This window comes from Neopsephotus bourkii, unplaced genomic scaffold, assembly GCF_033783945.1.
Source record: "Neopsephotus bourkii isolate Nb327-2 ecotype Australia unplaced genomic scaffold, CSIRO-AGI_Nbou_v1 NB_1638, whole genome shotgun sequence".
NCBI classification, from domain to species: domain Eukaryota; kingdom Metazoa; phylum Chordata; class Aves; order Psittaciformes; family Psittacidae; genus Neopsephotus; species Neopsephotus bourkii.
In genome coordinates this window covers 9,222,102-9,235,055 of record NW_026902113.1, presented here as the reverse complement: position 1 = coordinate 9,235,055, position 12,954 = coordinate 9,222,102, and the positions used below count along the sequence as shown (strand labels likewise).

At 39.5% G+C, this 12,954-nt stretch overlaps 1 protein-coding gene across 2 annotated transcripts in view; it reads right to left on the bottom strand.

Moving 5' to 3' along the window:
* WASF3 (WASP family member 3) overlaps nt 1-12,954 on the bottom strand; it is a 69,033-nt gene that overhangs the window by 46,878 nt on the left and 9,201 nt on the right. The window lies entirely within an intron of this gene.

Below are 12,954 nucleotides of genomic sequence, written 5' to 3'. Positions count from 1 at the left end.
TGAGCTTTAACCTGTTTTTTTCAAGGTCCTATACACACCTGGGTCAGGACAATCCCAGGCACAGCTACAGGTTGGGCAGGGAAGAGATTCAGAGCAGCCCTACAGAGAAGGACTTGGGGGTGGTGGTTGATGAGAAAATGAACATGAGCCAGCTTCAGTGTGCCCTCACAGCCCAGAAAGCCAACCCTACCCTGGGCTGCATCCAAAGGAGTGTGACCAGCAGGTCAAAGGAGGTGATCCTGCTCTGCTCTGCCCTCGTGAGACTCTACTTGGAGTACTGTGCGCAGTTCTGGTGTCCTCAAACCAAATGCAGCTTCACTAACCTGACTTAAAATTATGCCAGACAGGATCCTATGAACCTAAGTGACATGGTGTAGTGGTGGACTTGGCAGTCCTTTGGTAAAGGGAGGACCTGATGGTCTTAAAGGTCTTGTCCAACCTAGCCGATCCTAGGAACCTAAGTGATTTGAACCAACAGTGATATATTCAAGTATACCTGTGGTTCAACAGTAAACCTGCTTTAGAGCAATTCACACTACATTTAAAAACACTACGGAACAGATGTCATACAGAATTAGCATACTACCAAGTGAATAGGACTCCATATACAACTCAAACCCTCTAGTACTATCAAGGTGGATGAAGATATAGTTACACAAAGGCACCTTATGAGGTTCTCAGTTTTCCACATTAGCTACTCATTCCTCTCCATGCACTGCAGTTCACTGCTTCCATCATTTGCATCAACCCAACACCTGCAGTGCAGCACTACACAAACGGAAACACGGAATCCATCCTGTGCTGAAAGAAGTCTCCACTCACATCACCAGTATGACACACCTATACAGGGATGGGCAGGAAGCCAAGAACTACTACGTGAACCATAAGAACGAAACTTATGAACAGCTTTTACAATGAAATGATATCAACTCTCCTGACATATATTCCAGGGGTTACTATAAAGCCTTATGTGGTGAAATAAAGACACTAAGACATGGCCAGTGTGAAGCAGTTTGTTTGGTTGGGTTTTTCTTAAAATGAGGTTTTTCTGATATCTAAGTAAAAAAATAAAAAAGACCCAGAGAAGAAGCCAGAGAAGAAGTGCTGGACTCTCTCACTACAAGTTCTACATTTAATATACATAGTTATGATGGAAAACAAGTATTTTCAATGCATGCAAAAGACACCAAAAAGAACATATATTTGAGTACATTAACAGTCCAGCAATATCTATCTAATAGCATAAGTGAATATACACACTCCCTTTTCAAGGGATTCTTTCCCATAAAATCTTCAAGAGGAAAGAAATCCTAGCAAAAGCCATTATGAAAAGATTCTTACTCATCACCAAGTACATCACTGACTCCTCTGCCCAGCACCCCATTTGACTCATTCACTAACTGAATTACAGAAAATACCAAACAGTTTCAACAGGGTAAGATTTGAGACATGCAGAATGTTTAACACTGACTTCTGGTCAGTAAAATATATCCAGCTGAATTTTGTTTAAAACTGATGTTTTAAGCTTTCTAAACAGGACTCCTATAACTGAACAGCTAGTATGCAAGCAATTTGAAGAATAAACTATATGGCACACAGAGGATTACTTCAGGAATCCAGACGGGACAAAAAAAAAGGGATTTAATGCAAGACAACTTTTATACTGATTGAGGATTAAAAGTATCCAAATGGTAGGTCATCATCAAAATGGTGAAAAAGGTTTTATTTTATTTTAAAGTCTGCTTTCTGGAGAAGGGGGGGGAAAGGGGGATTTTCAAACGTGGTTTCATATATGAAGATCCAAAGCTTACTACTGTAGTCTGAATTACTAAGTAACTGTTTTATCAATGCATACACACAAAAAAGGAAGTGGTTTAAATCTTCATTACTGACCTGCCTTGTCAGCTTCCTCTGTGTATACAATCTTGGACACATGAAACTACAATCTTGGAAAGTACTGTAACTACAGCAGACATCTGGAAAAGCCAGGCAGTTTCTGGAGTGTTCAAAGAGCAGAACCACACTGCAGTTACTGGTTAGGTCCCCCTTGGTCTTAAGTATTTCTATAGTGTGGAAGGGTGTTGCTCCTGTAAAATCAATTACCTGAACCAAGGGGCCTCTTGGTGGCCCACCCTAAGCAGCTTTCATGAAACTGATGAAGAGAACTAGGAAGTTTCAGGTCTTTAAACTAGGCTTGATCCAGATTCCAGTCAGAAACTTGGTCTCATAACAGGAGCAACACAAAGGAAGACAGAGCAGCACGTTTTCCAAGTGGTCTTTAAGATTCAACTGCTGTTGTCTAGCCCAAACTCTGAGCCTCCAGAGACATGCAAAAAAAGCAGACTTGGTTGGGACACATGCTGTCCTTGGGAGTGTGGAGAGCAATCCACCTCTGCCAAGCCCTCAAGGGACAATCTTCTACTCTCAGTCTTTCCGAGAACTGCTCTGATGGTCAGGCTTGGTCCCAGCACCCACTGTATCTTCTGTCTGATTCCTTCCAAACAAGTTGAAGCTCTTGGAGTATTTCTTTAAAGCACAGGAAGATAACCAAGTAAAAATACCCAACCTGTTGTGCAATATCTGGTATCTCTTTCACTCATTTTCACTCACTGGATTATGGGGCAAATATTCACTGCTTGACTAAGTATAGCTGTCTTTCACTATTGAACAGAAGAGATTTACCTAAACAATAGGCTGGCAAAATCCTCAACATCCTGTGGAATTTATGTGAAGTTAAACACTTGATGTGTTTACCAGTCTACAAAAGACAGCCTGTCAAGCCTATCAGCCAGCCAGTAACAGCACTGGTTTGTCAGACATTCTTGGCTGATAAGAAGCATGCTGGCATTGACCACCCCCACGTATCTCACCTCTTTCTACCTCAAGTATAAAAGGCTTGTCCAGGGCAACACTCTCTTCCATAATGGTTAGCACCGGCTCTTTACTACAAGTGAAGCCAATTGTAAAGGTAAGGGCATATCACAAATGACTAGTACCAACTGCAACAGACAGGAACTCTTTCACACGTTAGCCTTCAATCCAAAAAGACTTCCATCACTGCAAAGAATTAAGTCTAGTATCTCTGAGAAAGAAAAAAATTCAGCTGAGATGTCAACATTACAATGTTTTCAAACACTTTAAAACATTTACTGACAGCATTTACCATCTCTGCACCTTCACAGGTAACAATCCTCATCTCACAGTACAAGTCACTTGTACCATCGGCAGTTTGGTGTATATATATCTTTACAGAAAGGCCAAAAGCTACCTCCTAGCTCCACTCCCAGTGCCAAGAGATGTCTCCCTGATGCTCTACATAAAGGAATGCTGCTGGCTTTGCACTGAAGTCAGATCCACTTGAGTAACAATATTAAAAATGGGCCTTCCCCAGCCATCAGAGCCTCTGCAGCTTCAGTTGTCACCTACCCAGCCAGGGGAGGGGATTATATAGCATAGTTTACCAGTTAATAAAATTTAGTAACATGTTTCTTAAAAAAGTCCCATAAATTCTACTTTCTGGAGCATTCAGCCTCACTTCTCGTGACCAGCAGACACTGACACAGAGCATGAGCATCTAGATATATGCTGTGTATAAGTAAGTATATCATCACACACAGAAAGAGGGCCTGTGGGATTAGCCCAAGGTTAGATAATGGGAAAGGCAGAGGTACAGCCTTTCAAACTAAACGCTTGGTTAAGAAGAGTGAATATGGTGACAAGAGCAATAGAACAATATTGCCAGATAGCTAACAGTCAGCATTCAAGGCAAATAGCAGACTTCACCTTGTCCTGAACAACACTTCACATTTTCTTCAGCTCAGACTTCTTCAGAAGTGGTAGAGGGTCATGTAGTTTGTACCCTACTGTTTCACAGTATTAGAGAAAAGTGGCAGAATAAGGGAAGCATGAAACAACAAGGACACAACTCCACTGGAAAGTCAGTCGAAAATACCACATGCACACATATATACCCGTAAGATGACACAGCAAAGTACTAAGACTGAGAAATGAAATTTAACAGGCTTCAGAATGCCTAGGAAAAAAGGCAAATTAAACAGAAACTATGTACTTTTTAAAAAGGGGAAAAAAAAAATCACATCTGTAAAAAAGTGCAACAGGGAAGAAAGCAGCAGCAAGGTCATACTTAGTGACTTGGCATTGTCACAGCTGACAGCCAGCTTCAATTCCATAGCATCAGAATTATGCAGTTGGTCACAGGCTGGATCAAGAAAGTAGCTGTTCTCCCTAGAATACTGCATCCAGGGGCAACACATTTTTACATCTGGATCAAGTTTAGATTGGATATAAGGAGGAAATTCTTTCCTGTTAGAGTGGTGAGGCACTGGAATAGGTTGCCCAGGGTGGTTGTGAATGCTCCATCCCTGGCAGTGTTCAAGGCCAGGTTGGACGAGGCCTTGGGTGATATGGTTTAGAGCGAGGTGTCCCTGCCCATGGCAGGGAGGTTGGAACTTGATGATCTTAAGGTCCTTTCCAACCCTAACTATTCTATGATTCTGTGATCTAGCAGAAAGCAACCATTCACATCACTCTATGGTTAATTCCTCTACAGCTTTTAAGTGAAAGAGAAATGGTAAAAACCAGAAGAGCACTTGGATTCAGTGTTTGGAGAATAGGTGGCACATCCTTCACCCTAGCAGAAGGATGCTTTGTGGTATAGACCTGAGCTCCAGGGGACGTTTAGACTTGACATTAGGAAGGTCCGTTAGGTAGCCAAACACTGGAACAGATTTCCAGACTGTCAGTGTTTAAGAGGCATTTGGACAATGCCCTTAATAACATGCTTCAACTTTTGGTCAGCCCCAAAGTGGTCAGGCAATTGGAATGGATGATCATTGTAGGTCCCATCCAACTGAAATATTCTATTCTTTTAACAGTTCTCTCATACGTACATACTTAGGTGTGCATGTATATTTTTATATATAAATATATGTATCAGTAGAGTGTACAACTACTGCAGTTTAGCTCTCACTTTTTATAAAGCCTTTTATGTCTATAGATGTATCAATAGATACACAGTTCTCTATATATATACAAAAACATTTATAAAGGTTCAGTAGGACCCAGACTGGAAGATATTTGTCAAAAGTATGGGGGTTTCTGCAATACAAAAGCCTTACAAAGCATTTGTATTGTTTTTTTAGACAGATGTAGGTATCATGCAGATTAATAATTAAAGAGCCACCATTTATAAAATTAAAACTCATTGGAATTAAAAGGTTAGTGACTTCTTACCACTGACCTACAGGGTTCAGTTAAGGACATTACTATTTAAAGAAGTAAGGAGGGTGAGAAGGTAAGGAGAGAAATGAAAGCATTTAACAGGTGAAAAATATATTTAATGATTACATTTTACACCCCAGCTGTAACTGCTCCTGAAAGAGATTAGCATAGACCAGTATTACCTACATGGTTTAGGTTTATCCCCATTTCTGAAGTTTTGGATTTTTTCTACCCTCTTCCTCCTTTTTTTAAAGGACCAGATGAGACAGGCAGTTTTGTTTATTTCTGTTAGGTCTTTTTTGTTATTAACATTTTTACTTTTAAGCCACTTAAACTAAATCAGTTTTGCATGGATCTGCAACCTCAAATCTCGTTCAATGTAGAAGAGCTTAGGAGTTTAGGAGGATCAAACAAAACAGACATCTGTAAGTATGTGAAAATGAAGTCCACTTTTTCTTTCAAAAAGAAAGCTGAAGTGGCTTAAAGCCATCATGCCTGCTGTTACCATGATTTTTTTTATGTTTTTAATTAAGACCTGTTTTCATAAAAGGAAATGTTAAAACTAATTCCACTTCACAGTGCTTAATATGGGTAAGGAAAAGTAGGAACTTCATTACCCTAATCACATAACTGGTCCAGGTTATCTACTACTTTACCATTACACTCAACACCAAGTAGTTAATACTAACTCAAGAGATCAGATCTGCCTGCTCCCACTAGATATTCTCGTAAGTTCAATAAATCCTATTCTTCAGATTACTTCATGATCATTTTCACAGCCACATTTAGTATTTTCTACTGGGGAAGGAAGCAGTCAGCTGCCACAAATGCAGCATCTTACAAAAGTAATTTCCATTAAGAGATTTTGAGACAATGAAAAAGATCTTTATCTGATAGCTAACTCTAAGAGAACTTAAATTTCTTAATACATCCAATACTGTATTGATATACATCCCAAACATCTCTTAACAGTTCATAATAATGGGATTGCAGGTATGCCATCCTATTGTCTTTACTTCTTACCTGTGTCCCTTCAGTCTCCCAACAACCCTAAAATATCCATTTCAACTACATTTTCAAGTCCTGCTCCCTTTGCCTTCCTCTACTGCAGATTCTGAAAACTACAAATAATGTAAATTATTCTCAAGAATTAAATACAGATCTACATGATGTAAGATGCAAAATATCTTGACTATGTAAAAGCAGATTTTATTTTCATTTGAAAAGCAAAAGCTATTCTCTGTAACACTATGTGGACAGGAGGCACGGAACATACTACAGGAAAGAAAGCATGCCATGTGCCAGGGCAATACCATGCATGCCCAGGCAGCAGCTGACAGCTCCAGAGCAATGTGTGGCTTACATTCAGGAATGGAAGCAACTAGGTATTTTGGTTATTATTGACCATTCTGCTCTGCTATGGAAAGAAAGAGAGAATGGACAGCAGAGGATCTGGCACAGCTTCAAATCCATCTCTTCCCACCTCCAATTAGGATAGCAGAAACCACATAACACTTCAGGGCTCCAGCTCCACATCCCAGAAGACAAAGCAAGAGCTGTACAGCTGTGACACACTGCTTCCTCTTTTCCTCTTCTTTTAACAGCTGCTTGGTGCTGGCAAATGAGCAATAGGGGAACAAACTATTACCAGAAAGGGTGGTTTAATTAAAAGTCTGAGAAATACTGATGATATTCAGCATGTCAAGCTCAAAGAACACAAGCACATGCATTGCAAATGTGTGGAAAGAGCAAGTAAAGACACACCAGACTGAACTTGATGACTTATCTTTACTCTTCTACCACAAGCAGCTTTGGTTTGAAGCGCTCACATAGCTCTTCATAGGTGACCTCTATGACCAACATGTGGTGAGGTGGTATAAGCACCACAACCCTCTGAACTGACCACTCATGTTATTACAGGTTAGAAAAAATTCCTGGCAAATTCTGCATCAAGTACAATGGAGTTAAACAGATCATCCAAGAAGGCAGAACCTTGTTTGGTTGGGGGTTAGGGTGGTTTTGTTGTTGGGTTTGGGTTTTTTTCCAAAGCCTCCTTTATGAGGAACCACTCTAAAAGTATCACCTGATCCCACATACTATATTTTCTCTTTCAGAACAGATGCATACTGGCTTTCTTCTTTCAGCAACTCTTGTTGCAGATGACCATGGGAATCACTTTTATTAAGAGGCTATGGCCCCCAACGCTTTCGAGGTCCTATATTTTCACAACTTACTGGCTGCAGAAATAAGAGGATTTTCCATTAACTAGCAGCATACACTGGAATTCCCATAAACTACTGCAACACACTTCCTGTCTCACTGTTACTCTTGCCATGCAGGTCTACTTTAGAAAAAAACAAAACATTCCAAACCAGGTTTCATTAATGGTTTTCTCTCTTCTTTTGACACACAATTTCAGATGCTCAGAATTTCAGATGCTTATAAATTTTTACTTTCTTATCTTTACACATTTGGGACATTCACATCAACTAAAATGTGAACTTGGCATTTAGATGTCCTTTATGTCATTTTTTTTTGTTTTTCTTAAAGACAAGACATCCAGAAAGCATGATTTAGCCATGCTGTTGACACACGGAAGAAATCCAAAGGGAGCAAACCCTTCCACCTACCTTTCTTTTTTTTTTCAAGCATGGCAACAGTACAGATATGCCGTGACCTTGAGAAAGGCTCTGGGTTTGGAGAAGATTATTACCAGGTTAACACATAGTGAACAGTGTTCTGCACCAAAACTACCATTTTAAAAGGGAATCTTGCAAGTTTAAAGTGGGCAACTTCAACTATTATTAAGACAAGCCCATATTCCAGTGATTAAAATAAATAACGAGCTATCAGGACCAAGCAGGCACTCATCGGAAAAGGGCATTTCCCAATCAAAAGTCACAGTAACAATCACCAGCATCTACAGGGGGATCTTCGCCCTCACACAGCCCACTGAAAGACTGAGATTTAAGATTTTATAACTTGGATCAAGACAGCTTTCTACATATAATCCTATGACTACAAAGATAGCCATGTTCTCCTCTGAACATAAAGCAGATCAAAGAAAAGTAGAATAAAAAAGACTCAGCCACACACCAGCACCTACCCTCACTAATAGTGCTCTGCTGCATTTTTCAGGCAAATAGATCACTGGGGTTGTGAGGAGGAGGGAAAAATAAAAAGCAAACACCACAAAAACCATAAAAAAAACCCACATCACTTGACTATACAACTAAGTGTAATTTTAATCTCAAAACCCTTTCTCCATTGGACTCCCAGCATCTGATCACTTCAGCTCAGTAACTCCTTTCTGGGTTTTGTTCAAGTTACGAACAACTAGTAATCATAGAATGGTTTGTGTTGGAAGGGCCCTTAAAGCTCACCCAGTTCCAACTCCCCTGCCACAGGCAGGGACACCTTCCACTGGACCAGGTTGCTCCAAGCTCCATCCAACCTGGCCTTGAACACTGCCAGGGATGGGGCAGCTACAGCTGCTCTGGGCAACCTGTGCCAGTATCTCACCAGCCTCACAGTAAAGAATTTCTTCCTAATGTCTAATCTAAATCTACTCTCTGACAATTTAAAGCCACTCCCCCTGTACTTGTGAGAAGATTTCTTGTAGGCCCCTTTAGGTACCTTTACATAACCCTTCATATGGACATCATTTGATTAATAGCAAAGAGTACCACAAGACTGCATAAAATTTTGGACTACAGGTCAATGGGATGTCAGGTATAAGGAGAACCCTTCTCTACCCCTACCACCTTCCTGCTCTCTGAAAAATTAACTTGTCCAAAGGAGAGTTAGGACTTGTTCTTGGGAAATATAAACCCAGAGCATAAGAGAGTGGTACTGCACCAGCAATGGGACACACAATACCTACTCCAACAAATAAAAGACCTCTCTTCTTTAGCACAACCTTCCTTTCCCTCTAAAGGGATTTTGGAATGTGGTTAAACCAAGCCCGGTAAACTAAAATACAATTAAGTATGCTTAAACTAAACTCCAAGTTCTTGTACAGTTACAATACTCTGATAAACATGAATGTAGTAGAGAAATACTTATTAAATAGGAAACAGACTTACGAGAAAAAAAGTTCAATATTAAATCTTGTACCAGCTGCACTTCTGAAGAAATAAGCAAAATAAGTGGGATTAGCCAGAATTCAAACAAAAGCACATGAGAACACGCAAGAGGCATGTTTTCAGCTTTCATGCCCTTTACAATTTACATTCTTTGCCAACTCTTTGTGCATAACAGGAGAACACCGATTTAATGTCTGGAAGTGATATTATACTATCAACAATATTTTCATTCCCAAGCACAACCAGCTTTAAAGCAATGTATCTGTGTGTTTGGAACAAAAGGTACTAAAACTAAATAATAGGTGAAAAGTATCATTAGATCCATTGAGTGACTTGTAAAGACTCTTCTTGGCTACCAAAAAATCTATCTGGCACAGACTACTCATGAATAAGGAAGAGAACTTCACTTTCTCCAAAGCCTTTAGAGTATCAGTATCTGCTCCTGTAAATTCCAGTCTTACATAAAACAGTTCACAACTAACATTCTGTGTTTGAGGAGGAAGGGAAGGACAGGGTATCTGCAGTTTCTGCATTCTTATGAGCCAGCTGTTCTATGGGTCACGTTCTTTTCTACTCAGAATCACTAAGAGTTCTTTCAAGCCTACAAAAAAGCCAAGGCTCAAACTTCCCATTTTAGCCCAGTTTGGGGGGGGTTTTAACACCCAGTAAGAATTTGATCTCAATCAGCAAATCCTGCATGCTTTGAACCAGATGAGAGGCTCAACACTTCATTACACACCTGCAGAAATGAGAAAAAAAAATAAGCATGGAAGGCATATTTTAGAGAACACTGCTAATATCATGCAAATTAACTAATCCACAGTGGAATTTAATTATTTCTACAGCCTTAGCTTTCCTACAGTTACTTTTATTTTAGTATTTTCTTCAAAGCGGATTTAAAAGACTCAAAAATACACTTCTGACAAAAAAGCACTTGTTCTTCAAGCTTTCTATTTCAGACAAGCTTTTGTTTCAGTTTCTTCCATATATTTGTAGTTCTAAAATATCAGGTCGGACATCTTAAAGAGAATGTAACAACTTTCAATAACCCTCAATTACATTCACTGGTTTTACCTCTCTAGATTCAACACTCCTACTCCCTAGCCTCACAGTTAAATCTCCTTCATGTTCCCCACTCAGTGCTAAAGCACATTATTCTTCTCCATTCTTAGCCTACTCCGGTAATTGAAGGAACCTCAACCAACTTCTCTGGGTAACTGGGACTGTTCTATGCTGTATTTATAGTTCAATAATGAGGCATAAAGAAAGTTATCTTTGACCAATAAATCAAAGCTGTTCACTGTTTAGACTGCCACCACTTAGGTTCACAAAACTTACTTCAATGTATTATCTAACGTTTCACATTCAAAGGCATTGAAAGCCATAATTCTACCAAGATGAACAAGAGTAGGGATACTCTGACCACAGGTTTATAGCCATGGTCTTACAGTTACCATAAGCATAAAATGAAGCCAGCCTTATTTATATTTGAACCTCAACATTAAAGTTTAGCTTTGAAAAACTTCAAAAAAATTACTACAGCCTGCCTGTGTACTTCTTTGGAGCCCAGCAACTTGGCAGAGGAAAACTCTTGCCAAGCTATAATAAGCATTTAGCAGCTTAAGGGCTAACTATGCCTGTTGTTTCAACCTTGACAACCGACTGTAAGGACACAATATTAAATTTAAGCTTCCAAAAGCATTTAATATTTGCTTCTGCTGAAAATACAGTTTCACTACATGTTTTGAAAATAAAATCACTTTTTCCTCTTTTAGAGATCCATGATGATGCCAGACATATGCTTGTTTTCCAAACAACAACTGTTTAAAAGAAAGAATACTCTTTCTGATGTTCCTGCCAAAAATAACATTCTGTGGCTTAAAGAAATCTGATAGTAGGCAGTTCACTCAGTCGAGGGAAGAAGGGTTTATGTTTGGCAAGGGTTTACATTTCATGTCTTGCATCTACTTTCCTTCATTTTAAATTTCTTTGGAGATGAACGTGGCAATGGGGAGAGTTTTTGTTGTGGTTTGTTTGGATTGTGTTTTTTTTTTTTTACATCTTCAAGCATTTTGCTCTCTACAAAAAAGTCATCTGTGGGTTTTACCAGAAATGACACAAAGCAGAAGTTTATCACAATTCATTTCTTTCTTAGGGGGAACACTAGGATATAAAAGATTTTGAAAGGGAAGTAGAATAAGACTTCAGAAGAAATGCATAGGAGAGCTTGCAGCAGGAGAAAAAGGAACAGAAAATTCAAATGGAGAAGTAGCACACAGAACACCAACGGCTTCATCTTAAAACACAGGACAGGGCAAGGAGATGGACTTGGGAGTTTTAGCTGCTGTTGTCACAGGGAGCAGTAACACTACCTGCCCAATAAACATTGTTACTTCACTGCTGCCTCAATAGTTTCAGATTGAGAGACAGAAGAGGTAACAGAACATGCCAATTGGATTATGTACGGCATAAGACTTATTTCTGTACATTTCAGAAAGCCACAATTTTTAAGACAAAGGTTCGATCTGCTCGAATATTTGCCTTGTACTTCATTAATTAATGACTCACAGAAATAGTAACTGGACCAGTTTGCTAAGTAACAAAAACATTTCATTGACTTCAAGCACCTAAGACAACAGAAATTGGAATCTTCCCGAATCATGAAGTTTTACCTGTTGCTTCCTCATACTTTTTCCAAATAGAGTTATAAATCCCATTGAACAGAACCTTGCCATCACTCTCCAAGGTACAGAAGTTCCTGAAGGCTGCTAAACCTGCTCCAACATCAAGCCATCTAGGCAGACAACATTTCAGTCAGGCAAGTGACCAAGCAGAATGTAATCTACATGACAACAAGCTGCAGGTCCATGAAAACTTAGATGCCTTCTGAATTGCTAGTATGGCAACCAGAACAACATTATTGCAAAGTATGTACCTTCTGCAGAACAACAGCAAGTATTTTAGGAAAGTAAGGTCAGAATCCCAATGACCCTACATTAGTATTTCAGATGCAGCTATTTCAGGCTAATAAAAATCCTTAAGGTTAAAAACCCATCAGCTTATTATGTTGATCAGCAACATGGAAGTTTTTCCTGTCATTAGCAGCGCAACTCCAGCACAGAAATTCAGCAACTAAACATGAATGTCTTTGCAGCATTATTAGCCTGAGCTATGACTAAGTATTGCTCCTAATCTTATCTATGTGCTTACATAGAACTACCCACCCTGAATCAAAGGATGCTTGAAATTTCAAGATGGTCTACAAGGGTATGAGCAGTGTTTGATGACAGGCAAATGTTACAACAGCTACATTTCATTTGAGGGCTGGAAGACCATACCTCCTGCATTCTCAGACACTCCTCTTGAAGGCATTTGAACCACATCACTTCAACATTCAGTATTCCAACACTTGCCATGCACAACCCACAACCGTTTACTCGCTACAAAGTGATTGCTACAATGAAGATGTGCAACACCTGTAGGATCTGAAAAACAGAGGCTTCAAGAGAAGTAAGCCAACTGAGCTGAAGGACACAGGATCCCCTCTACCTTGGAAAAAAAGAAAAATAAAAAAAAAATGAAGCTGTCCAAATACTACTTCCTGGTTCTTCCCACAAAAAGAAGAGTG